Below are 27,542 nucleotides of genomic sequence, written 5' to 3'. Positions count from 1 at the left end.
ACAAAGTCCAGCTGAAGGCCAGTCGTCAGTAGTGTACCCCAGGCGTTAATACTGGGACCAACACTGTTTAAACTTATAATTAATGATGGGACTGCATGCACTCTCAGCAAGTTTGCAGGTGATACAAAACTGGGAGGAATAGTTAATACACCAGATGTGTGCTGCCATTCAGAGGGACTTTACAAGCTGGCGAAATGGGCAAACAGAAACCTCATGAAGTTCAACAAAGGCAAATTCAAAGTCCTGCCCCACAGCAGGAGTAACTGGCAGGCACTAGTATATGCTGGGGGCTGGCCAGCTGGAAAGCAGCTCTGCAGGGAGGGATCTTGGGATCCTAGTGAATGAGTTGAACATGAGCCAGCAATGCACCCTTATGGCAAAGAAGGGCAGCAGCTCCCTGGGCTGCACTAGGAAAAGCTTTTCCACCAGGTCAAGCAAGTGATCCCTCCTCTTTTCTCAGAACTGGTGAGGTACATCTGTAGTGCTGGGTCCAGTTCTGGGCTCCCCAGTACAAGACAGACACAGAAATACTGGAGCAAGTCCAATGCAGGGCCACAAAAGTGTTGAGGGGACTGGAGCATCTTTCATAGAAGATGAGGCTGAGGGAGCTGAGTCTTGTTGAGCATGGAGAAGAGAAAGCTCAGGAGGATCTCGCACATTTGTAAAAATAATTGACAGGAGGGTGTAAGGACGATAAAGCCAAACTCTTCTCAGCAGTGCCCAGTGACAGGACAAGAAGCAATGAGAACAACCTGAAATTCCACATAAATGTAAGAAAAAAACTTTTTTTATGGTAAGGGTGATCAAACACTGGCACAGGTTGCCCAGAATATCTCCATCCTTGGAGATAATCAAAACTCAACTGGACATGGCCTGGGCAACCTACCTCAGTTGACCCTGTCCTTGTGCTGGAGGGTTGTAGTAGACGATCTCCAGAGGTGTCTTCCAGCCACAATGACTCTGCATTTCTATTCTATGCTTCTTACACCTATGCAGGATAGGACTCGCAGCACTCCCAAAGCAGGTGACAGGAAAGGGGTTGGGAGCTGAGGAGAAACAAAGTGGCAGGGCAGACACTGCATTACCAGTCTGATAATCCTGCACAAAAAAAAAGTGTCAGGCTGGAGGCCCAGGAGCAGCAAAAGTTCTGCTAGACCAGAACTTCTCCACCTTTCTCTAAGCCCAGCTTTAAAGTGATGTGGTAAACAAAGATGAAAATATACAGTATTTTTATCCAGTTGAACAGTTCAAAGTTATTTTCACATGTGAATAAATATGTTCTTTTAAACTGCACAAAGGATCCTGATTTTCTGCTTCCTTGACGATTACAAAGTCACTTTTATCATTCACAGTATATATGAAAGTGGATCCAAAAGGCTGCCTGATCCAAGCAGTACTTTTTACACATACTTTTCTCTAAAAGCTAAGCCCTTTCCCTTTCAAAAGCAAGATCCCCTTACAGAAATAATGCAAGGATACAGAAGATGACAATTAGTCCCAAGACTTATACAAAGTCAGGTGTATCGTTTTTCCAAATTTCTGCAAGTCCAAGATTATGGTCAGCTTTTCCTTATTAATAATATGATTCCACTTGAGACTTTCCTGTTAGTTTTATGCATAATTCACTACAGGGCTAAAAAGTATGGAAGGACTAAATTGAAAAGAGTATTGGGTAAGGAGTGGTGCACAGCATAGCAGAGAGGGGATGCACTTCTGTATCTCTGAATTGTGCTGAAAGCATGAAAGGAGAGCTATGGGTCCTCCAGCTGAGAGGAAATACTGAAAAGCTCAGAAAACCATTTCTTGCCAATGCTAGGTAAGATGCAGCGGTGTTTCTAATGTCATGCAGACTTCAGGAGTAAAAGTCAGTTCATGCAGATATGGGACAGGCAAAAAAACTCAAAGAAAGCAGATTTTCTGAGCAGGCAACAGCTAGATCTTACTTTATTTTTTCTCTATTTTTCTGTTTCTGAATGAGAGCATATTTTTCAGTGACCTTTCATAAATTATAAGTGATAATCATTTCAAGTTATGCTGTAGGTAAAATTTTCTTGAGTGCCATCATAGTTTAAGGGGTTCTTCACTGGCTTAACTTTACACACAGAAGCAATTCTATTTTACAAGTGCATAAAATTACTCAATATGTGAACATTCACAGGGTAGTGCCTAAGTTGGTAGGAGGCTTCCTATAACAAACTTGACTTTGATATCTCTCTGCAGTTCTAACATGCGTTTTTTTACAGAACAAACTATTATGTTTAGAAATAATACTTAAAGTATTTTTCTGGAACAATCTACATTTTATAAAACAGGAATGAAGCATGGTTTGGTAGTTGACTAATTGTCTGAAACATCAGCACTCAAGCTGGTTTGGAAAACAGTGAAGCATGAAACTTTTCTGTTGTTAAGATGAACTTGAAAATACATACATACACACAATTATTTACCAGAGAAAGCTTATTGAGACAGACCAGATACGAGAAACATATTTTGGAAAAACAAGGTATTCAAGATACAACCAGCATCCCAGTACAGCACAGCTATTCACAATAAAAGAGATCTTTACACAAACTCAGCTCAAGCACCAAAAGCAATATCCACCTCTACAGTACCTCTAACACATTTCTGTATCCCATCATGAAGTCATAATTGCTTTTTGGTATGAACTGCAAATCTCTACTTAATACACCAGGAGAATGTTCTGCAAAACCTACCTCCCACACCTGACATTTGGGCTACAGTTCAAACACAAACCTCTTCCCACTTCTCTTGTCTGTACGTAAACAAGGAATGATTTAACCTCCTCTCTCATTCATTGCTTTCCTAAGTCTATCTCACACCAGCTATTACATTACACACAAAATCTTCTTATACCATATTCGTAACACACCAAATAATAAACAGAATTCAGAATATCTGTTCATACAACAGCTGAGCCATACCAGAGACTTGTACCTACCTACCTCCCCATAAGTGTCTAAGAGCTTACCTACACTTAGAGATAACCACTGCAGATCCCAAAGTGCTATCACAGTTTTTATCTGCAGTCCTGAAGGACTCTGTTACCCTTTGCAGATCAGATTGACACATACACGAGTCCTGTCTACAGCACTGTTGAAGGAGGGCATGGTTGGTTGTTTTTCTGTTCTCTTTTATTCCTCTGGAGGCTGCTGCTAATCGACTTGCATGACAGAAATTTCCATACAGGTCCCAGAGATGGAGAATTATCCAGGATATATGGCCTGATTAGCCCTGTTTGTGAATTCTGAAAACATTCCCATTCATATTTTTTCATCTTTTGTCCTGTAAAAACTCAGATTAAGAACAGTTTTATTTATAAATCATAACACTAATTTTCTTTCTTTCTTTACCAAAACAAGTTGTATTTACATGCTTATCTATCACTTACCTAACATGTAATCTGGAAGGAATAGTGAAATTTTGCAAGATGTATTAACTAAAATTTAGTGTATTTAAGGTATGACGTCCTGCCTGAAAAGGCAAGAAAATGTAAAATCAGACTGGGTATGCTATACACCAAATTATTTTGTTGCCATTTCCTGTAGTATACACAACACCACCATCAGATGCAAGGAAATATAAATCAGAACAGAGATTCCCTCTGGCCTGAGAGCTCTCAAGGGTCTACGTAACCCCTTAAATCATAATGACTGAAAGCATTAGAGGCTCAGGTCCATGCATTTTGCTGTTTCAATACTTCTACAGGGATAATATCCTGTTCATTAAATGAAGAGCACTTCACAAAGGGTAAGCATTAAGTATTGGAGCATCCTGGTTAAAGCTCCTGTGATCTTTTCAAATGGTATTCTCAATACTTCTCCTGGACCCAGCATCATTTCGTTGGTCTGCTTCCTATAACCATATGGGGAGATTTCCGCTGGAAAATGTTGTTGTTAATACAGTGAATTGATCTTTCCACTGGACAGCAGAATTTGAGCTAGAGAGAAAGTCTTTGTTTCACCTTTTATAGTAAAGTATCTATTCAGCAAGCAGATGAGGTATTCCTCATTTCTTTCACATCACTTCAAAAGGATGTTAGGACCTAAAGCAATCACACTGCAAGCGTGTAATCAGTGCCTCAGCATCTTAAAATAGGTAAGAATCACTGGAAGAAGCCAAGGGCAAGGTATGACAAACATCCCTAGAAAATGTTGATGTCTATATCCCGTATTCCCAAAGGTGCTGACAGTACATGCTATTAAAAGCAAAAAGAGAAAGCAAGATAGCAGTGTTCTCCACCCATTTTAGATATCGGACTGGGAAATTTGTGCAGGGTGGGGGTTCATGTGAACAAGCTGAATGTGAAGGACATGATGTGAGACTGCTGGATGCATGTTTGGTGGGTGAGCCGGGTCAGCGGCAGCAGTTGGCATCCCTACCTGCTGGCATTGCCCCACTCTTGAGGCTGCTGCACACTGCAGCAGTGGCAGAACAGCTCGCACCTCAGCCTCTGAGCTACGCAGTCCGGTGCTCAGCAGACTCGTAGCAACTGAGGTCAAAGCCAGTATCCCGTAACGTGTTGTGCTATGAGTGCAGTATTTCCAGAGCTGACTCATGTGTCATTCATCCGCCTCTCTTCTGGACGTGGTCAGAGGAGGGCAGGGAGATCTGGTGCCTGTAGCCAATCAACTCCTGGCTGCATGCCTTTATGCAGTTCAACCAAAGGAGTTTATCTGAAATTCTAAGTATGGTTCAAATTGCTATGATTCTGGAGAGTGCCAAGAGCCACACACACACATACAAATACATGTAAAGACATTAGAGCATCATCAGTGTGTACATATTGACATCCTAAAAGGGTTCTGAAAAACAACGCCTCAATGTGCACAAAGCTGCTTCACACACATTATTTAGGAAATGTCAGGGGACATCAGACAGCTAGCTGATAGTTAGATCAGAAAATATGCTAAGAAATACCAGATAGCCAGAAAACACTGCAGTTAGAACAGAACTGGTTATATCTGAAAATACTGAAAATTAGCAGGACTTGAGATGGGATGAAATGCATACAGAAGGGCAAAATGGAAAAAAGACTAAACCTAAAATGACAGACATGGGCTTTTTTTTCTCCTTTATGCACTTAAATATAGTAAATGAGTTACAGTTATACTCACTCTGGGGTTGAAGTAATATAATGTGGCCTTAATGCAGCTGTGAGTCTCAACCCTTTACATCATCATGTTCAAGCCCTCAAGAACTCAATACTGATTTTCTCACTCAGGAAAATGATTTTGAAGGTAATTTGAATTTCCTAGTTTGACCACACACATGCAGCAGGCAATGGTGTGAGTTAGAAATCCTTGACAGCTTTTTGTTGCAAGGATGGTCCTGGCGATGTCTACTGCTGTTTTCTATCAAATGTTCATTTGTCAATGTCATTTAGAGAGATATGAGGAAGTATTCACATCATCATATGAACACAGCAATTGTGTCTTTTCCTAACACCCTAATACACCCGGTCTGTGAATGACAAAGAACATCATAGACTGCCATTTTTGGCTGGAGGGGAGGCTGCTTTTGAGACTGAGTCATTGCTCGCTATCCACCAACTGAATCCACCTTCCGTAAGCTAGATCTGAACTCTGCCCCTTCACATTTATGATACTGCCACGTATGCTCAAAGCAAGGAATTTACATGCCCACACCAAAATCTGCTTTGATGCAGTTCTCTGCCAACTCTGCTTACATACAGCCTGCTGCTGCTGCTGCACAGCCATAGCATTTGGAGCTTCTGGCATAACACACCATCCAGCTAACATACCAGCATTATTATTTTATTATGCAGAACATCATCAATGCTATATTAACTTTCAAAAGTCCTAAATGGGCTCCTTGACACTGGAGTCACAAAAAATTTTCACCTTAGTCATTACTAAGTGCAGGCACACTTCAGGAGTTTGTAAAAGAGCCTGTTTCCATATTTGCTAAGTTGCAGCAGAGCTGCAGAATATCCTTTAGCACAGGCAAATAAAACTATTACACACTGCTTCAATGCACCTCTGTAAGAACTAACTACCTCTTTGCCAATTTCAGCCAGCTAGATTTTTCCCTTATCCAGCACAACTAGCCAACATATGCTGCACTTACTTAACCTCATTCTCTGCCTCCTACCTGCACAGCCTCCAGCATAAGAAGGAAATGGACCCGTTGGAGCGAGTCCAGAGGAGGGCCATGAAGACGATCAGGGGGCTGGAGCACTCTATCAATACAGGCTGAGAGAGTTGGGGTTGTTCAGCCTGGAGAAGAGAAGGCTCCAGGGAGACCTTATTGCAGCCTTCCAGTACCTGAAGGGGGCCTACAAGAAAGCTGGAGAGGGACTTTTTACAAGGGCATGTAGTGATAGGACAAGGGGTAATGGCTTTAAACTGAAAGAGGGTAGATTTAGCTTAGATCTAAGGAAGAAATTCTTCACTATGAGGGTGGTGAGGCACTGGAACAGGTTGTCCAGAGAAGCTGTGGATGCCCCATCCCTGGAAGTGTTCAAGGCCAGGCTGGATGGGGCTCTGAGCAACCTGGTCCAGTGGAAGGTGTCCCTGACCATGGCATGGGGATCTTTAAGGTCCCTTCCAACCCAAACCATTCTATGATTCTATGATTATCAGATTCTATGATTATCATTACATTATTATTTTATGCTCCCGTAATACATTTTTCAATTCCAAAACACTTTAAAAGATTAACACAAACTCTGCCCAGGGAAAAATCATGTATCCCCAAAACATTATGGGGCAAACCCAGAAACGAATATCACCAAAAGCTGGCAAAAATCAAGAAGGAATAGTAGAAGTCTCCAAACAAGTAAGAGCAAATGACTTGCTGTTTTACAGCTGTGTGGAGATTAATATAAGTTTTGCAAAAAATGAGGGGACATTCTGGCCACACAAAAGTTTGTGAACTCCACTGCGGTCAAAAATTTACCCAGCAGTGGTAAACTGGCTGTTTTCTTCATTGGATCAGACCAATGGTATCACCCTATCTGCAGCATTGGTTAAGTACTGATCCAAATTCATTGCCTTCATCTCCTTTTGCAGCACTAAGCTACGCAAGTTTGCAAGCTCTGCCATGCAACTATTTCAATACCTCAGCACCGCTTAGGTTAGTCCATCTGAGTTGATCTCATCATTATCAGGCAGTACTTCATAGTCTCTCAACAGCAAATTGCTCCAGCTGCTCCAAGAGCCATCTGGAGGGTTATTTGTAAATTGCATGCCTGTTCATGTGGCAGCACATCAAGGGATAAACAAGTGTTCATTCTCTGCTGGATTTCTTTTAAATTGTTTGAATTGCACTTAGTCTTGTGATAAATAATAATGCCAGAGCAGTCTAACTACTTAACAATAGTCTGTGAATATCTTAAGCAATTAGTCTTTCTAATTGTATTCATTAAACTTTTCGTAGGTGCCTCAGAGATTCTGCTCTTCTGGGATAGAAGGCAGGCTTTCCATTATGGTATCTGAGTTTTTAAGTCATTATTTGTTTAGAGGTTCTGTAAAATTGCATTTTGTAACTGTAACCCTTTTATAGTTTTCACTATAGATCATACAGATTACAGCTGCAGTTTACTAACATTGATTGTTGCATGCAAGGGGAAGGACTGAAATCAGGATGCTCTCTGTAGCTCCAGTGTTACAGACCTAGGAAGAGAAAAAAAGTGTAACTGTAATTTTAAAACCTCCCTAAGACCAGGTATTGGACTGAATTAAGGTCTACCATAGCACCTGGAAAGCAAATGCCATTCTGGTTTTCTCTATATAAGAAAAGCAAAGCTATGCTTTAAAAAAAGGAAAAAAAAAAAGCCACCATCTCTTTGTGTCCATTTTCCTAGCCAAATTCGTCTGAAGTAATTCAGTTCACAACCTATTCGGGGGCGGGTGGGAGAAATCCATTCACTTGTTTAAGCTTCTTTGCATTAGTGAAGAAGCACTTCTTAATGGAGAGATTCCCTGGTGACTGCTTCCCTTTCTTTCCAGAGCAGGATGACCCCTGCACACAAACACCATTCAAGCAACTGAAGGCCTTGTACGCAAGAAAGTGGTGTTAGGAGAGTATTTAAGTAGCGATAACTCCTTCTGTAGGCATTTGGCAGCCAGACAGTAAAAAAGAGAGAGTGATCAAATCAGTCCTCCACAGACCACCAGAAAATGTCCCGGGGTTAGCAATACTGATACCCCCTTCTGGTTAATAGGGAAGCATGCTGGAGTCCCATTCATCAAAACCAGGAAACTCTGGGCAGCATGGAAGTTTTATTTTAGTAACAGTACCGGGAAGAAGAAATTTTAGCTTCATAAAGATGCTGCAGAAATATGATCCTGTTTCAGTTTTGTAGCAATTCAAAAGGCAGAGCTCTCTTTCTGAAAGTTTAGCTGCATGCTGTGCAGGATCTCCCTGAATGCTGATGTTGCTTCGTCCACCACTCAAAAAAGCCAGCATCCCTTTTGCAAGAGTACTCTCACAACTGCCATGTACAGGAGCACATCCTCCCTCCCTCTGCTCTTTCGGACCTCTGCTACATCAGCTGCTGACTTTCTTTGCCCTGTCTCAGAGGGCAAGTTTCTTTCCCCATCCTTTGCAGTCTTTCCTTCCTGTAGTTGCCTGCAACTTTTTCAATACTGACTTGAAAATCTGACGCTTTCTGGACTTTCTAAAGTCCCTTTTAGCACAAAAATGTCAGTTATGCTGAGTTTACAGGAAGCAGATGCTGATTTGCAGCTATTTTCAGCAGTAAAGTACATTTCCTTTTATTCTTTCAGGGTCTCGCATTGAAGAGAGATCTCTGAGACATCTCTGCTTTCTAAGTCAGTCAAAAACAACACATGCTGGCCTGATCAGCTACTTCACTGCAAAACCATAAAGGCAATTTATTCTCACTTACGTATCATCATGATCACAGCTCGCTGCTGTATCATTACCAGCATAATTCAAGAAGCATCAGTTCAAAAGTGCCAGTAGCAGCTCTTATCACCTGTCAAGTGGCCACCAAGGGAGGCCCAGAGATGTTTTTCATGATAAATCTTGCAAAAACCCAGCATTTTACAGTCATTTTGAAGAAAGTCTTGAGTGGTATTTCCAGGAGGTCACTGAATTTCCAGTCACAGAGGGAATATTACTGCCTTGAAAAATGCACCATTACCATCTGCAGTCAGAACTTCCTCTCTTTCTTGAGCCAATGCTATTTCAGAACTCTCAGCTGCATTTCCACAGTTCACACTGCTAATGCCCTTTAACATCTGCTTTGGAAGTGTGTGAAGATAACCCATATGAAAGCACTCGTAGTAGAAAATTTAAAGGAAAAGCAAAGGAGTCCAGATGGGAGACAGTGAGGAAGTTGTTGTGCTGTAAGTTCATCTCCAGCTCAGGAGGCTCCCTAACTTCCAAGCCATACATCTCACCCGAAAGATAGGGGGAGGGATATTTGTAAGTGCCTTCCAGCTCCTGTTAAGTGCATGCTCGCAGGTATGGGGAGTGGGCGTTTGTCATGTTTGGTACAGAAGTTGATTCAGCCTCTCCCTGATCTTGTAGCCTAACGGGCAACATGACCACACTTACAGGAACGGGTATCAGACTCTGTGCTTCCCAGCTCCAGGATAGATGTGCTGAGTAAGCACAGGGATGCTTTGCAAGGGAATGAAGGGTAGGGTGTGAAAGAGGAGAATGGAAACAGATAGTTCCTAACTTAGTTTGGTAAGATAGCGGGCATCATAAGAGGGTGGGGAGGCTGTTGGGAATATGGGGTTGGAACTTCAGTATGAGAAAACTGGGACAGGAAAGCTTGTTGCCTGACAAATATTTTGTTTGTTCTCAAGTCACAGACTCTCAGCTTTTGCAATATACAAAATCAATGTAGCCTTGGTTTTCCTTATGATTACATATTGAATTTCAGCTCCATTTTGCATTAAAATTCTAGGGTGAATGAGTAGTTACAAGGGAAGCATGTAGATGGAAGAAAAACTCTTTGGTGAGCCAGTCAACAGAGTGCCTCAAGAGTCAAGTTATAGAAAATGTGAGATTTCAGACAATGATGCAAAACTTCTTTCCTTGTTTTTTAATTTCAAGATTACATGAAAGTATGATTCTGTTTGCCATTTCATTCGATTTTTACACAGTTTGATGAGAAAAGATAAAGAAACCCAATGTAGTCACTTGGTGCATCATTGCTGTATAAATACCTAAGGCACATAATCTTTCCCATTTCAGCATTACCCCACTGAAAATACAATTATTTAAAAAGTAAGTCTCTCTGGTTGTTTTGGTCAGCTTTTTTAAGAGGAAACTACGCAAACTGAAAAAATAGAAGAGACAATAATATTCCTGTGGAGTTTTCAAATGACAGTATTAGAGTGATTGTAACACGCAATTTGGACATGATGGTTTGTTCTGATCAGGAATTCCCATACAAATGGGGACTCTTACAATGTCTTTCACGGCAAGAAGTCTTTTCTTGGGCATACAGCTGAAGGACGGGTTGATGAGGCTTCTTTATTTGATAATAAAGTGTCAAAACACTTGAAAATATTGTCTGTCAAAAACAAAGGAAAAAAATTAATATGAAGACAAAGACGGATTTCCTTTTCCTACCCAATATAAAGAGGTGACTATTGTTACAAATAAAAATATTCTTCTCCTTGAGAATGCATGAGCTGAATAGGATGACACATTTGTGTTCTTATTTTGAAAAATTTTGTCATAATGTACAAAATATGATCATCAGGAAACAGGATGAACTTAACCTTCTAAGAAGATGAAATGGCAAAAGCTTACTCATGCATTTACAGATGGGTCTTTGTGTTTGCAGTGGAAAACCTGATGGGAAAAATTTAGCCCTTATATTTTTGGAGTCACTGCAGTAATCATTAGTAAGTACTAGTTCCAAAAACATCACCAATTGGACTGTGAAGGTGAGACATACCATATAGTGTGTCTATTGTCACAGCATGACAAAGAAACCACTGTGATTCATAATTACCTTTATATTACATATAGGGAGTAATCATAAAAATGTATTCTCCACATCAATATGAGGCTTTCTGAGGGGAAAGAATAGACTTGTCTCCTTCTACTCCATTCAGAGATGAGTATTCTTCTGAATAATTTTAATTTTAATTTTTAATTTTACGATTGCTTTGTGCAACAGTTGTGCTTGTCAAAATTATGCTTTATGGCTGATATTTTCATACAGCTTAAAGGTCTGAATTATTTTACAATGTTCAAGAATAATGTTTTTTTAATGTTCCCAGTAGAACTAAGGCATATGTAAAAAAATAAAAAGTTTTCATTCATAACTAAAGGTTTAGAAAAGGAAAGCATTTAATGATGTTCAAAAACTGGATTACACATACATTTTCATTGGAAGAAAGTGCTCAACCAGGTAACTTATCAGCCAAGGGAGAAAAATTGTCAATAGTGTCAATGATGCAATGGAACTTTTCCACTTTAATTCAAAGGGAGGTCAACTAAGCAGTTTTTGGCTGTGCTGGAGAGCTGAATGTACATTAATTTTTGATTGAATCTGATATTTTTATGCCACCTAGCACAAAATTTCTCTGCAAGGCTGTCTTCTGTTTCTTACTAGACCCACAAAACAGAACAAAAGCCTCAAAGTTGACCAAGGCAACACAGTTACCACATTTATCTCCTTTCTATTAATCTCTTTCATGTGTTCTCTTTTCATTAAGAGTTTTTTCACCATTTTTCAAAATGTTTACAGTGCAATTTAATTTCCATTATTTTTAGTTGCATTCTTCTTCTAAAATACATGTCTTTCAGCAGCAATGAGCACTTCTACAGCATGACAGAGGCCATAAGTTTCTCTGTTTTGCAGTACCTTTCCCAAGATGGGTACTGCCGTTTTACTGACCTGAGACTGGCAATACACAGAGAAGAATGTCATGTATACCTCAGTGGACCATGCCTTTACTTAAAAGAAAACAAAAATAGAAACAATTTTCAATATCAAAACCAGCTTTTTCATAACTCTATTGCCAAATCAGTTGAAATCATCATTTACCAATGATGTTTGCATTATGGAGAATAGACTCCTCATTATGAGTTGTTCATACTGTGTTCTGACAGCATATAATGTGACATCTCTTGCTATTCGAAAAAAACCCACAGTCTAGTTTGATTCCTACAGGGCATGATACAAGATCAGTTGGGTTTTGGATTTTCAGACTACAGCAATTGCTCTGTTTTTCATTCCCCTGGGAAGTAGGCTCAATGATGCCAAGACTCCAAGGATTGTAGACTTTTTCCAGAAATCATCTTTCACATTCTTGAACTTCAGCCATTCACACATTTTGCCCTTGCTTTTCTTAATGTATCTATCCTTAAATGCATTAGTTAAAAAGCCTATTAGAAATAGGCTTTTAAAGTAATCTCCTGTAAACAAATGGGTAATCAGCTCTGTTCAGAAATAAATTACCTGTACATCTATTTTCCTACTAACTAAACACTATATAAGTTAATTTAGTTTTCACATCTTACTATAGGTATTCTGCCAAGACAAGCTGTGAAGCTTCTTCTTATACCTCACCAAATATAACTCCAATTTTGATTTGGAATGTTGAGTTTTTAAACAACCAGTAATGGCCAATGCCATTTTTAACACTTTATTACCAAGGCTACAGAAAAAAAGGCAAGTAAGAGTAATTGCCATAAACTGCAATCTCTTCTCCTTTTCAGAGACATTTTAGTTTAGGGATCTTCAGATTTTTTTTGTTTTGGAGAAAAATATTTTGAGGCAAGTCAGTCCTCCTCTGTAGACCACTAAGTGTTGGCCAAACATTTATTACTAATCTATAAAGAGTTGGCTGATCACATGATTCTAGCTCTTTTTCTTGTTAATAGATGTAAAACCCAAAACAAATGCGTGGAGGCATTTGACGGAAAATAAGTAGACAGTAAGATTTATAATTTTCAGAAAAGACTAAAGTAATACAGGACTTAAGCATGCCAAGAATATACTAAGTACTAGTCTAACACAGTTCTCTCTGAATAGTTGTCACAGTTGCACAAGGCTGTTGTGGGACTGCAAAAAAAGAGATGATGATGATGTATAAAATAATGGGATCCCCAGAGTTATGAAAGTTTGCTTGGAAGTACCTTGCCGTCCATATGAAGAAATAAGTAAAATTAGACAGGATAAATCCAAGCCAAAGTGCCACATTTCTTTCTTCCCAGAAGTTTTTGTAGTTACTATATGAATGTGATTCTTGTCTTAAGCACATTCCAGCATAATGTGGAAAGAGGCTAAATTTACAAAGGAGATATTCCAACTTTAATTATAGGCCAATGCACCAAGAGGTTGTACGGTAAATTAATTCACAACCATGTGAATTCTTCTGTCTCATAAAAAGACTTTGTGACAAATATGATAAATCATATTTAACTGTCTCTGGGTGAAATTTCACTTTGGGCTTGATACCTGTTCAGACTGTGACATAAAACAACGAGGAAATATATTCTTTCTCATTCCCATATGCTTTGAAAGATACTGGGAATTTCACAAATTTGTTTAATGCTTGCAAATTTGCCCTACAGCTACTTCTCCTACAAAGACATATCTGTATCAAAAGTAGCTGTGGTTTGATATTTGCTTGTATGATCAACCAATGCTATCCACCTGATTATCCTACTAAATCTTGTTCTAGAAAATGGTATCTTAACACAACCAGCATGCATGCACTTGTTTTTCCAACATATATAGAAAAGCTATCATGATCAGCAACAAGAGAAAGTCATATTTCATAATGAAGATGACGTTAGAAACCTGTATTTCATGGATTTAATTTACATCTATGAAATATTACTTGTTTAGTCCAAAGGAAAATTTAGGGTATTTCAAATAACAAAATAACAATGCAGTACTCATTCTAAAATATATTTGAAATGCCTTAAGTTATCATTACCCTTTGTATCTCTTGGCATGCTTTCATCTGACCTCTATCCTTCTAGAAACAAGCACCTAAAGGCAAAGCCCAGGTCTGTATCTCTTATGGCAGACCTTAAATAAATTACTAAAATTAATAATTAGATATAGCCAAAGATTAAATATCACCTGAAGTATCTGTATTGTCTGTAGTTGCACTGCCCAATACTGCATTGATCCAGTGATCTCAGCATTAAAGTAGCATTAAAATATTAGTCTAAAGACAGCCAAATTTTGCCTGACATCTGTAGATAACTCCAGTAAACTTCAGCAAGATTTGTTTCCTATCTGCCTATCTGTTTGCAGACAACACCAAGTTGGGCGGAAGCGTTGATCTGCTTGAGGGTAGGAAGGCTCTGCAGAGGGACCTGGACAGGCTGCATCGATGGGCCAAGGCAATTGTATGAGGTTCAACAAGGCTCAGTGCTGGGTCCTGCACTTGGGTCACAACAACCCCATGCAACGCTACAGGCTTGGGGAAGAGTGGCTGGAAAGCTGCCCAGCAGAAAAGGACCCGGGGGTGTTGGTCGGTAGCTGGCTGAATATGAGCCAGCAGTGTGCCCAGGTGGCCAAGAAGGCCAATAGCATCCTGGCTTGTATCAGAAATAGTGTGGCCAGCAGGACTAGGGAAGTGATCGTGCCCCTGTACTGGGCACTGGTGAGGCCGCACCTCGAATACTGTGTTCAGTTTTGGGCCCCTCACTACAAGAGAGACATTGAGGTGCTGGAGCATGTCCAGAGAAGGGCAACGAAGCTGGTGAAGGGTCTGGAGCACAAGTCTGATGAGGAGCAGCTGAGAGAACTGGGGTTGTTTAGCCTGGAGAAAAGGAGGCTGAGGGGAGACCTTATCGCTCTCTACAACTGCCTGACAGGAGGTTGTAGAGAGGTGGGGGTCGGTCTCTTCTCCCAGGTAACGAGTGATAGGACGAGAGAAAATGGCCTCAAGTTGTGCCAGGGGAGGTTTAGACTGGATATTGGGAAAAATTTCTTCACTGAAAGGGTTGTCAAGCATTGGAACAGGCTGCTCAGGGAAGTGGTTGAGTCACCATGCCTGAAGGTATTTAAAAGACGTGTAGATGTGGTGCTTAGGGACATGGTATAGTGGTGGACTTGGCAGTGTTAGGTTTACGGTTGGACTCAGTGAACTTCAAGGTCTTTTCCAACCTAAATGATTCTATTCTATGATACTGTGATTCTGCCTGCTCTCCCACTACTTCGGTCCTCACCTTGAGTAGCTAGACTTTGATTACACCACACAGCAACAGAAGTTCAAATGAATTCGAAGTTCAAAGTAATTTGAACTTTCCCAATACATCAGTTCCCTGTAACTTGCTGGCTGTCCCCCAACCCAAGTGGTTGTCTTCTGAGAAGTTCAGACTGTCATTGTTTCAGCACAGCAGGCTCTGCCACCTCTAGCCTCTTCCTTTTCCAAGTCCTGCTTAGAAAGCCCTGTCAAGTAGCATCTTCACTGCACACAAGTATCATCCCCGCTTAGTGCCCACTGGCTTGTCATCCACCCAGTACTTCAAGAAGACCGGTGACTGTGCAAAAGTTCACACTGTCCTCAGCAAAACTCTCAGCAACCAACCCTTTATGAAAGGTCCCTAAAACAATCCTATAGACTGGAGATCTACTTCTAAGACACGTTGGCATCACTATCAAAAGTCCCTCTCACCATTTCTCATATATGCCAATGAATGATGTGTTGCTTTATCAGTGTTTCTCTCTTGTCCCACAGACAAGTACTTCCCCATCTGCATATGCTCAGTCTCATTTTCCTGCTCATACATAGTGCATTTGCTACCTTGAAACCACTGTCTGCCCCTAGTTATAACACTCACTTACGGAAATCAAATGATTCTCAGATACACTGCAGGTAACATGTCCAGCATACATGCAAAATGTAGGCTTCTCCTGGTCCCCTTTAGGAGATATCATTATGAAATACAGTGAAATACCTGTCGCGAATGAGTGATTTAGAGCACTTAAAAAAATCACCGTCAAAGGTATTAGCAGAAGTCATTTTAATATGATGTTGTAAAAGTGTGACTTAACAAGGTTCGATGGTAAGGTTCACTCTATTAATTACTGCATGGAAGAAACACAAAGGAAAATTGGGTTACACTCGAGTTATTGTATCGTATGTATGGTATTGTATCATATTTAGGGTATTGTATCATATGTATGGTATGTATTATATTGTTTTAATGTATGTAGTGTATGGTATGGTATGTGGTGTACTGTATGTGTTATATTTATTGTATATTTGTCACGAATGAGTGATTTAGATTGCTTAAAAATCATCGTCAAAGGCATTAGCAAAAGTGGGTTTAATATAATGTTGTAAAAGTGTGACTTAAAGTTCAATGACAAGGTTCACTCTATTAATGTCTGCATGTAAGAAACACAGAAAGGAAAATTGGGTTACACTCCAGTTAGGATGATTCACAGAGAGACCGGGGGTACACAAGGGTACAGAGGACCCTCCCGTTGAGTCACGACGTTCAGAGTAGATCCCCTTGCTTTCTAAACTGCTGACGGAGCTTAGGAACGGCTAGGTCCAATCTTAGTCTCAGACTTGGACATCAGTTTATGTCTAAGGGGTCATATATGCAAAATGCATCAACTCAGCATGCAATCAAAGTTACCAAGACAAAAATCAAAGTTACCATACTACAAGGTTATGCACGATATTGGTCGCTTACCAAAGATCTGCTGTTGGTAAAAGGTCTCTCTGCCTCGAGGAGCAACCTTGAGAGGTGTCCCAGCTCCAGGGGAGATCACCACCATGCAGCCACGCTGCAGAGAGAGCTCAAAGAAGGCTTCCTTAGGCTGTCATATTTATGGGATAAAGTCGTTGGCTCATAGCCAAATTACATGCGAAGGAAAAGGTACACATGAGACTCCTTGTACCCACAACTTTCTTTGTTCCTTGATAAATGGGTCTTGGGAAAGCCACCTGCTACTCATGTGTCAATCGCATGATGGATGTTCCAAGCTCATGCGCATCGATGCTGTCCGTGCCACTCGGCTGCTTTGTGGGTTCTCAGAGAACAGATTGGAGCCAGGAGTTCCTGGCCCAGCCATGGTTCAGGCCTTTACCCAACTACTGTTAGCCTGGCTAAGAGATCGAGTGCAACCGTCGCAATACCAGACAAAGGCAGCCCTCAGCTAAAGCTACATGATCACTTACTGGAGTAGGTGCTGTCTGTCCTGATCACTACACAACATTTAAAGAGCCGTACAACTGTAGGAACAACGCTTGCTGCAAGACAAGGAGGCAGTGTCTGATCAAGGAGCACTAAGCGAGAAAAGGCTTTCTTCCTGGAGTCCATCTGGTTTCTAGATGCCTCAAAAGGTTGAAAATGCACAAGCAGAAGAGAGGCAATCCTCTTCTCACAGTAACGGGAGGCAGGGAATGTGCTGTACTCTTTCTGACATAAGGAAGTGCTGCCTATGATCCCCACACAAGAAGTCACTTCTGATTTGGAGCTCTTCCTGCTGCAACATCTTACCATTTCCAAGTCTCATATATGTGATAGTGCCTAGAAGCAAAGCAATCCCTTAACAAACAAGAATCAAAGCAGGTCTATAATGTATTTAACTTGAGAAAACAGGTGGATTTTGACCAAAACCCCACAGGAGAACACCCACAGGATCTGCAGAAGTTCTGATGCAGATCAAATACATTGCTGAGCTCTACAGAAGCAGGAGAACTTGTAAGTATAAATAAAATCAGTAGAAAAGTTGGTGCTGTAACACAGGATGCCTACAACCTTCTGTCTGTTGCTAAGAAAAAGAACTACCAACTATTTTTACACTTACACTTCAATGGCTGAGATTTGTGTACTGATCCATAAGGACCTCTCAACTTGCAGCCTCATCCTGGGCTTCATTGACAGTAGTAGGTAACTCACTGCCACTGGAAAGTGAGAAGAGCAAATACAAAATAGCAGTTTTAAATAATTTCATGTTTTGCTTAATGTTATTTTTAAAAACATTTTGGTTTATTATCTATTTCAGTTGGTATTCACCATCAACAACTGGCTTTTGACTTAATCCATCACTTAAACCAAAACCAAGGCTCTCCTAACTCAACATAAAAACACTCCACTATTGAGGTTATCACAAAGGGACTTAGCTCACTAACGTCAAAGTAAATGAAAGTTTGCCATCAAAACCGTTGGATGCATACATAATTATATGCTAGTGACACCGTATTCACCATGACATAAGGGATTATTTCAGTAGAGAGAATTTCCTGCTTTGCAAATTGTAAGCCTAAAAATTCAGTGTATGTGGACCAGAAGAGAGACAGTATTTAGAGACTAAATGCAACTGGAAGAATACATTAGAAGATATTTCGTCTTTGGCTACAAAAAACCCAATACCAATGAGATCAAAGACAGCCAAAATAAATGTCTTCCCTCATATGACATTATGTCTACAGAGTGGTGTCAAAATGTGGAGCCTTCCAACAGAGTATTTTTTTACCTACTATACATACTTTTGTGGCATACCTACATACCTCAGAAAAGACAACTGATCTATTTTATAGAGATGTCTCAGTGCACCTGAAAGAGTACTGTTCTTTACTATTTCGCAATGGCTCTAGTCCCCAGATGTTTACAGTCAGTCTCCGAGAAAGCCACATGTGTCTAAAGCACAAGCATGCTGGCAACTTACTCCTTCCAAATGCCCAAAAGAGAATTATTTTTCTGGTAGAGAGAAAGCCATCTTTGGAAGACCAGCTCGCACAGCATTTCCTAAAGCTCTTTAAAGGACTTCTAATCTACAGGAAGATGTAATCAACCCAACAGTAAAGCAAGACTCCACAGTTCATGGGTCTCTCATACTTCGTATCCAGCTCCACCAGCAGATGTTGTGACTATTTTCTCCAGTAGAAGCACCTTTTCTTGGAAGACAAGGACAGGGGAAGGGCAGCCTTCCTTGGACTAAACCAACATGCACCTGTTAAGCACAGTAAAGCTTTAGCTAATTACAGAGTTTTAAAGTATACAGCTGCTTGTTTACAATTAGAATATGTTTTAAGATCATTAAAAAGCAAGTCCCTCTGTAGCAGGCCAACATCTTCTTTGCAGTTGCAAAAAGTAAGAAACATATAAAACAGAGAAAATGAAACTGATCCATAGCCATCTATAAATAGATTTATTTCTGTCCGTAAAATTGTTTTTGAGATATTTAGATCCTTACTTGAAAACAAAAAATTTGTCTTTAAACCCCAAAGACGCTTTGCTTTGGAATGTGAGCACTGGAAAATATCAGCTGAAAGCCATGTTGTGTAAGAACATTAAATCTAGACATTAGAAATGTTAATCCACTTGGGAACTTTCTGGAATCTTTGCACTAGATTTAGTGCTTCCAGGTGCACAGATCTTCTCACGGCCCTTTTTTACAGTTTCCTCTTCCATTAAGGATAAGAATTTCTACATCACGGTGAATATACATGGTGATTTATAAAACACAGGAGAACACAGGCTCCTCTCCAAAGACCTAACATTTAACAAAACAAAATTGAACACAGGATTATAGCATCTACTTTCTGTACTACAGGAGTTGGACCCTACTAAATAAATGCATTCACACAGCCTAAAAAAAAAAAAGAAATCAGAAAAAGCACCAGCTTATCTTACTGCTTTTTCTATTTTCACACCACCCACACAACAACAGAAAAGATCTCCGACACACAGAGCTGACCTAAAGCCAATCTCAGCAGCAAACACAGGACTGGACCACCACCCCTGCAGGAGGGAAGCACAGTTTAGCAGCTTGCATGCACATTATCCTTTCTTTCTGGATAACAGTTTCTAGGGATAAGGATTTGCAGCAAGAAGGTCCTGGTCCACTGCCAATTTTTGGCTTCTGCAACAGCAGTTTGCAGCACTGAAACGTGTTAAAACCTGCAGTGGCTGCATGTAAACCAGCCTAGCTTCTGCCTAAAGTTGATGCATTACAGTGACCCTTCTAAGGCACATTTTACATTTTCTAGCCAGTTATGGTTATCTTTCAGCTGAAGATTGTGACTTTATAAATTCACAGTTGGAAAGTCTAAAAGCAAATGAGTCAATGGAAAAACTGTGACTCATCACAAGCAGTGAAATGAATGGACAAGGCATATAAAGGCCAAACTCAAAAAAACAACTTCGGGATATAGTTTAGATACTAGTGGTAATGTCCCCAGGGACAAGAAGATCTGGGAATGTTACAAAATCATTCAACTGAGTATTTAACCTCTTTCATTTAGGGGAGGAAAAGCTGATCTTAAACAAATGTAATAGGCTTCAGGACCCTTCCTAAAGCTGCTTCAAAAGTTTGACTACTACATTTGAATGCTTGCAAAGCCTTACTTAAGTGTTGCTTCAGTCTTTTGCAATCTTGAATGCAAAAGTCTATGTGATTGGAAGTGGTGCCATGCTAATTTATAGCCTTTTATTTGTTTCTTAACCTCTCCCAAAGTCAAGATACAAAGATACAAGTTTATTGCCTGCCTCCTCCAGGGAGGAGGAAAAAGACAAGAGTGTTTGAAAAGGGCTGATATTTGTAGTGTATGCTTACTGAGATTTATTATTCATATTCTGGTAGTATCAAGCAGTACCAATCAGAACCAGAGGTCCTTTTGCTAGATCTTTAAGCTCAAACTACAAGGGCAGCAGGATACAGATGTCTACCTCAAATCTACTAGATCAGTAGCACTGGTATTCACGAGGCCCATATTCAGCTGCTTTCGCACCCCCTGTTTAACTGCATCCCCCATCTGAAGCTTTTATCTTCCTTCACTTCTGACATCTGCAATACACACATTTTAAATTGGTCGCGATTTCCTTCGCTGCCCTAGGTAATCCATGGTTACAGACAAAGAACATTCTCTCTCTTCTTCTTGAAAGAAAAGAGACCATCCAGCTTGTTCCAGACACATGTATTTGTAGCCATGAATCCCAGGCAGAAGACACTACCTCTCTCCAGTCTATGGTTAGACCTTTAGCATTTCTTTCCGAATGGGATTAGAGTCTCATTCCTTTCCTGGCACTTCCTCCCAACAGATTTAAGCAGCAGATTGAATCAATATATTGATTTCCATAAAGCTCGTTTTTTAGCCTAAGAATTCTCCCTATATATGACATAAAAGGAACATAAAAGAGACTGGGCAGCAGCCATCTATGAGCTAGATATTACGATGCCTAAATTCCACTTGCAAATTTAGCTTATAAATTTGAATTAAGACATTAAGGCTTGCAGAATTTAATGTCTATTCAGAGATATTGTGGATCTTCATAATTACATTTATATTAAGCAAGGCATTTATCTCCCCACCCCTCCTTTCCTCCTGCTTTCTAACTGATGATTTTTTTTCTGAACTTATATTATCTCTCTCTCTGTACTGGAGATGTCAGTTTGTTCTTTAGCAGTATTTAAAAAAAATAAAATAGAATATTACTTCTCTAATTTCTAGTTGAGAACATCACAAAAAACACTATGTCAATGTATAACTTCATCATGAGTCCATATCATGAATTGTGTGTGCCGTTCACACAAAAGGGAACATTTGAACAACAACTTAAAAAAAGTCAACAATGATGAACAAAGGCACAGACTTGCTTCTGTACAAGAAGAAAGTAAAAAGCTGGTGGGGATAAGAGAGAGGCCAGTAAAATCATGAGTTACCATAAAAAAGGTGAATATTCCCTATTCCACATAATACAGGGCATCCTAAGGGCATCAAATTAAACTACAAGGTGTAAGGTTTTAAAAGGTTTTTTTAGTTGTTTATTAGAGGTCTTTTACCACCTACCTAACAGACTTACAGTAAACTGAGGAATTCACTGCTGCAAAATGTTGTGGATAACGAAGGTGTATTAAAATCCAAAATTAAATTGGACAGATCCATTGGTAAAAAAATAGAATGTTTAAATAGTCAAAAAGCCGCAAACCATACTACTTCTAGACCAGAACGTCTTTCAGCCTCAGACTGCTGGAAAAGCATATTGAGGAAGCATCACCACACTCCTCCCTGCCTTTCTTAACTTTTTCATAAGCATTGGCCACTTTCAGGAACAGAGTACACAGGCAGCTGAATAACAGCCTATTCCAACACTTGAAACTGTAAATGTATCTTGAAAAGTTTTGCAGTCTTCTTGGCTGAAGAAATGGCACTGGAAAAGAAAAATCTCAAGGAGGATGGAAGAAAGATGACCTTACACACTGGGTTCTTAGATTCATTCAGGATACCTAGAGAGCTTGTTTAGAAAAGGTTAATTAATGCAGTTTCCAAAAAAGCTGGGTAAAGCTGTTGGATAGAAGACACTCTGAAGAGCTGTTGAAATAGTCAAAGAAAATATTTATAGGCGTGAGCAGCAGAAAACTGTCCATGACATCACAAATTGTCTATTTGAAAATAAAGCAAGGCACACGCAGTCTGGTTCATATTTAATTCAGAGGCTTCAGAGCACTGAGGTCAAGTTGGTTTTATTCATATCTTTTCATAAGAATAATGAGTTGTGTACATATACAAATCTGTACTTGTGAAGTATCCTTTCAGAAAAACAGGCACAACACACAGAGATCACAACAGTTAATTTTTTCTGTCACTGTTCTTTTCTGTTTAATGCCCACTAGACTCCCTACAGGATTAGATTCAGTCCTCTGCAAGACTGTATTAATTGTTTTTTTCTGAGCATCTGGAGTTCACACTTAGTTGTTGCAACAGCCACCGAAGTTAAGTCTTATGAGCTAGCTAAGGGCATTGAACTATTAAGTGTCACAGCATTGAGTGGCAGCTTAAACAGGTTTGTAAGTGCTATCACGCCAATTAACATCAGAACCTGGTAATGACGGGGTTTTAATAATCCCATGTACTTGTTTTACTACCCAAAATCTCTGGATAAGGAGCCTAAGACCAGGGCAAAAGACTCGAACTTCATTTCTTTCTTGAAGTGCCCTCCAATATGACTTGCTAGCTGCAGACCAGTTAGTATGTATGCCAGCACCCCAGCAGTGTGGATGAGGAGGGCACACCGACCTAAGTTGCAACCCAGCATCACGATACAGACACGTCCAGAGAAACAAAGCCCATATCACCTACCGCCGTTTGTCCACAAAAAGTCTTGCCTATTCCATGAGGGCAGAGAGAAGAGGTAACACGCATCTTATTCTCCCTCATTTTGCATTTCTGTCAACACACAGGAGTCAGTAATTGCATGATTCATCAGTGAGCCAGAATTGGCTCAACAGAAAGCAGGCAGATCCACTGCAGTCCTCTCCCTGCCCAATTCCCTCTGTGGGAGAGGCAAACCTCTAATATATTCCCTGTTTCCTATTGATCTGGTCCCAAAAGAAGCTGCAGAGCGTTCGGTTGAATTTATATCTTCCTAGATAAATTATAATGGATATTATGCAGTACTAGGGACACCTTGCAGAGCTGTGCAAATTACTGTGACTTTTACAGCCTTCTTTTTTATAGTTGGATGTCAAGAATAGTAACAATATAGTATATCACTAGAAAGAGAAAAATTGTAATTAAAATTTTCAGCTGACCATTTGTCCACAAATGCAGCTATGGTGCACATGGAAGCACTATTATCTTCATTGCAAGGTGTATTGCTCTACCTACATGTAACACAAATACTGTATTTCCTTCACTTTACAAATGCATGTAAGATGTGTCCCTTATCAGTCCTGAAAACACAATCTTAAAAAAATACCTTTCTCTTTGTGCCTTTATTAACATATTTGAAAGACAACATGAGGATGTAACTTCAAGGGGGCAGACATTAGTTCTCAATCAGAAGTCAGAGAATCACTCACTCTCTTCAACCTTTGCTTTGTTCACCTTGCCCACGCAAAAACACTTCTCTGAAGGTCAAACTTTTCCACAGGAGTGGAGACATCAGTGCAGATCAGATTATCTCTGCACTCTGTCCCATGAAATAAGGATGTCCAGAAGCCAGAAAGAAGAATTAGGCCTTCCTAATACATATCCAGCAACTCTCACCTTCAGTGAGGAACTACAGCAAGCACAAGTATGTCTCTAGCATTATGCTCTTTAACAAATATTTTAACTTAATTTCCCTCCTTCCCAGCCCCTAAAAATTTTGGTTTCTGTATTTCCGTCTGTGGTTGACTGATACGGACAACTATGAAAGGCACTCGGATCATTTCAAACAGCTGAGAGCACAAGAGCTAATTCTAAGGTTGCTCCATGTGTCACATGAAAATTAGAATTCTTTTATGTAATACACTTTTAAAAAGGTTTGTCTTCATTCAGAGATTAGCCCCGATGAGCTATAACAATATTAAGAATCAAGCTTGATTTAACACCTTTCTTTCCTATTGAACTTTAACTTTCATTACTGCAGCTGGCAGCTGAGACACTTTTCACTTATTTGTGGTTTGACCCTATCACAATCAGGCAAACTAGTGATCTAGAACAAATTCTGACAGGCAAGACATAACCTCAAGATGTACGGTATATTATATTATTGCTCCCCAAGGCAAAGAAGGAAAAAAGGCTAAGCGACACGTTCTTACATACTGCCAAAATGCTAGCAAAAAACGTTCACAAGGACTGAGCTAACCAAAGAAATCTGCATAGTGTTAGCACTACAGATCTACTCAGAAGTTCCTAGAGATCTTCCTTGGAAAATAAAATTATCTGTTTCTTTTTTAAGCATAAGGGTTTCTGAGGTAAAATCACTCTAACATTTCAAACTTCAATCTCGTAAGGCACATGTTTCATTTTAAGTGCAGTTCACCTAAAGGCTACCCTAGACGTAGGAAGTACACACTTAGTTGGATCAGGACCTGCACACCGATGCCACAAGGCACAGCCAGCTGAAACCTCACTGCAGTTGTCCTCAACAGAAAGCAGAGTTCACAATTTTTTCTCAGAAAGAAAAAGATCAATTAAAGAACTTTCATCTTAAATAAAGGAAGCAAGAGCAGATGGGGCTTGAGAAAAATTAAAGTTAAATAACCAAAGCAATTTAACTGAAAAAGTCAATTAAATAAACTAGGGAATTACCCCGATGCACTCCCTATGACCAGTCTTGCACAAAAAAATTTTGCAAGGGATTAAGGCTTCAATCTAACCTGAACACTAGCACTACTTTACCAGTAGTCATCTAGTCAGACAGCGACTGAGTTTCCAGGAAACAAGCAGGTATTAATTAGGGCAACGTGTACAGACAGACAGATACCATCACCCTCTTGTGCTGCACACTGTAGAAATGCACGAAGAGAGACAGCCCCTGCTAACACGGAGCTAAGAACCTCAACTTGGTCTTACAAAAAGGATGGTGCAAATGACTTAAAACCACATAGAAAACAAAAGGAGAGTATTAGGCTAATTCTAGTTTACCCAGCCACGTGCCCTGTCCCATCAGATAAGAGAACCTCTGTCCCGTCTCTTTTCAGATCAAAGTTTTCAGTTTCTTGAGAAAAAAAACAAGAAACCAGGAACTTGATGTCATTTTTCCCCCTCCCCTTCTGCCATCACCCAAAAGATAACTCATTCAATGACAAACAAAGTGACAATGAGGATAGAAAATGAAAAAAGAGTCTGTGAGGAATCTGCAGTTTATGAATAGCCCAACTATCCACAGTGCATCTGGCATTATGAAAACATTGTGGATTCAAAACAGTAAAATCTGTTCATGAACAACTAGAGAACAGAAGAAAAATGAAAGGCTACAAATCATCATCTGCACTTTGCTTTACTGATAACATGTTGTTTAGTGGGTCTCAATGCTCATATCATACCCCAGTATTTCCACTTTTTACAGAAAAAGGAAATTAGACAGGCTTATATGATATGTCTTATTTATTGTCTACACCTCAGGCAAAGGTAGCAGTATGGTGCCATGGCAGCCTCAGGCATTTTAAATCCTGGAAGCAATGGTCCTGCACTCCCCTCCTGGCCCATCTTCTGATCTCCTCTTCTGCACTGGCTCTGCATGGTAAGCCAGCGCAGGAAGCAAACCCAGGGAAAAAAATATATATTTTATATATATCTTAGTGGTGACAGTAGTACAATTTTTTAGTCTAGTCACCTCCCAGTTCATCATGCAATGGAACCAGTGTGGGTACTGGCACAAGAAGAGGGACCAGAAAGCACAAAGAGGGGCAAGTGAGAAACGTGATAGCCTAGACATGGACAGACCTAAACTGCTCTGGACTTGTACTCTCAGCTGTATCAGCACAACTGAGAAGGTGACTGGCATGGGGCACATGAACTGTTGGTTTTGGCCAACAAATCCCATAGCTGCACCTCTAGAGGTCATGTGATTTTCCCAAAGTAACATAGAAAATCTGAGCCGAAGTCAGAACAGACATCCCAGTGCCTAGACACTAGCTCATTACACCTTTTTTCACCAAAAAAAAAAAATCCAAAACCAAAAACCGAACATCCCTTACTTTCTTCTGTATGATTCTCTTGCTTAAAAGACTACTGCATTCACCAGTGCTACTCCAGACACTAAGTTACACACTGAAGAGGACAGTGGATTATGGACATGACAGATTCACAAAGAAATGAGTGTTAATGGAACACAAACACTGCTGTCTTGGAAAATACCTGAAGAAACATATATGATTGTAGGATTGGAAATTAGGAAACAAATAGAATGCTTCCAACAAGTGCAGTATTGCAAACTGAATTCTGAAGTGTGTCCCATTGAGTTTCCCAAACCTCATCTAATTCACTATCACGTGAAGATGCCCCACATCTTTCTTGAACTTTCTTAGAAGATTTGACTGGACAATGTTTTAGCTCCCTAAAGAATATTTGTCTATGGGAACATTTAAAACACAAGCTGTAGTTTCATTCTCTTTGATGGTATGAACAGAACCCTGAGTAAGGCTAGAGTGAAAACTTTTTTGGCCTCCAGTAACGAAAACAAAGCACAGAAAGCCCTATTATTCTACCACTCCTTACCATGTCATTTTCTGTGTTGCAACACTATGTCAGAGTAAGCATGAACATCACTCCTTGCCTGAATTCCTCACATTTCTGACTGACGTTTCTCAAAAATAAGTCACACCCCTACATTTGACTGGAGGATCACAGAGCAGAGGTAGGCTCATTGAAGAGATGTGGAAGAGTAACACAAAAAGTGATTCCTAAAGTGATTGTGTTCTAAGTGAGCATTCATTTCTGCATGTGTGAAAAAGCTGCTGGATATTAAAGATGCACCATAAATCTCATTAATTTGAGTAGAACCAGGTTAATGTTAAGAAGAATCAGCCCTCAACACAATTATGCAACATCCCTTACTTTCTTCTGCATAATTCTCTTGCTTAAAAGACTCTCATTTAAATTTTGTGTTACTTAACTGGGTATCATGCAACTTTTCATGAAACACCAGATTTTCTTAAATTGGAAAAAAGTGGAACAGTTTACAAAAAAAGAATATAATTTTTTTAAAAACTTCTAAACACACATTTAGAACTCAGTTTATGCATAAGTACAGGAAACACATTCAAATCTCAGTAAGATATTCTATTATTTATGCCCATTTTAGGGTGTTCCATGTTAAGAGGATTTCAAAATTAGTGTCACTGTATGTTGGACCACTAAATGGTG

The 27,542-nt window shown here is 39.9% G+C and overlaps 1 long non-coding RNA gene across 1 annotated transcript; it reads right to left on the bottom strand.

Moving 5' to 3' along the window:
* Window positions 1-886: 886 nt before the first annotated feature.
* On the bottom strand, window positions 887-16,748 carry LOC142402845 (uncharacterized). Its single transcript, XR_012773493.1, has 2 exons — window positions 16,651-16,748; window positions 887-1,046 (listed from the first exon to the last, which is right to left on the bottom strand). It is a non-coding gene; the product is annotated as an uncharacterized LOC142402845 (long non-coding RNA).
* Window positions 16,749-27,542: the final 10,794 nt, after the last annotated feature.

The sequence above is a fragment of the Mycteria americana genome, chromosome Z (genome assembly GCF_035582795.1).
Source record: "Mycteria americana isolate JAX WOST 10 ecotype Jacksonville Zoo and Gardens chromosome Z, USCA_MyAme_1.0, whole genome shotgun sequence".
Classification (NCBI taxonomy): Eukaryota; Metazoa; Chordata; class Aves; order Ciconiiformes; family Ciconiidae; genus Mycteria; species Mycteria americana.
The sequence above is the reverse complement of the archived record's forward strand: the minus strand, read 5'-3'. Positions and strand labels throughout refer to the sequence as shown.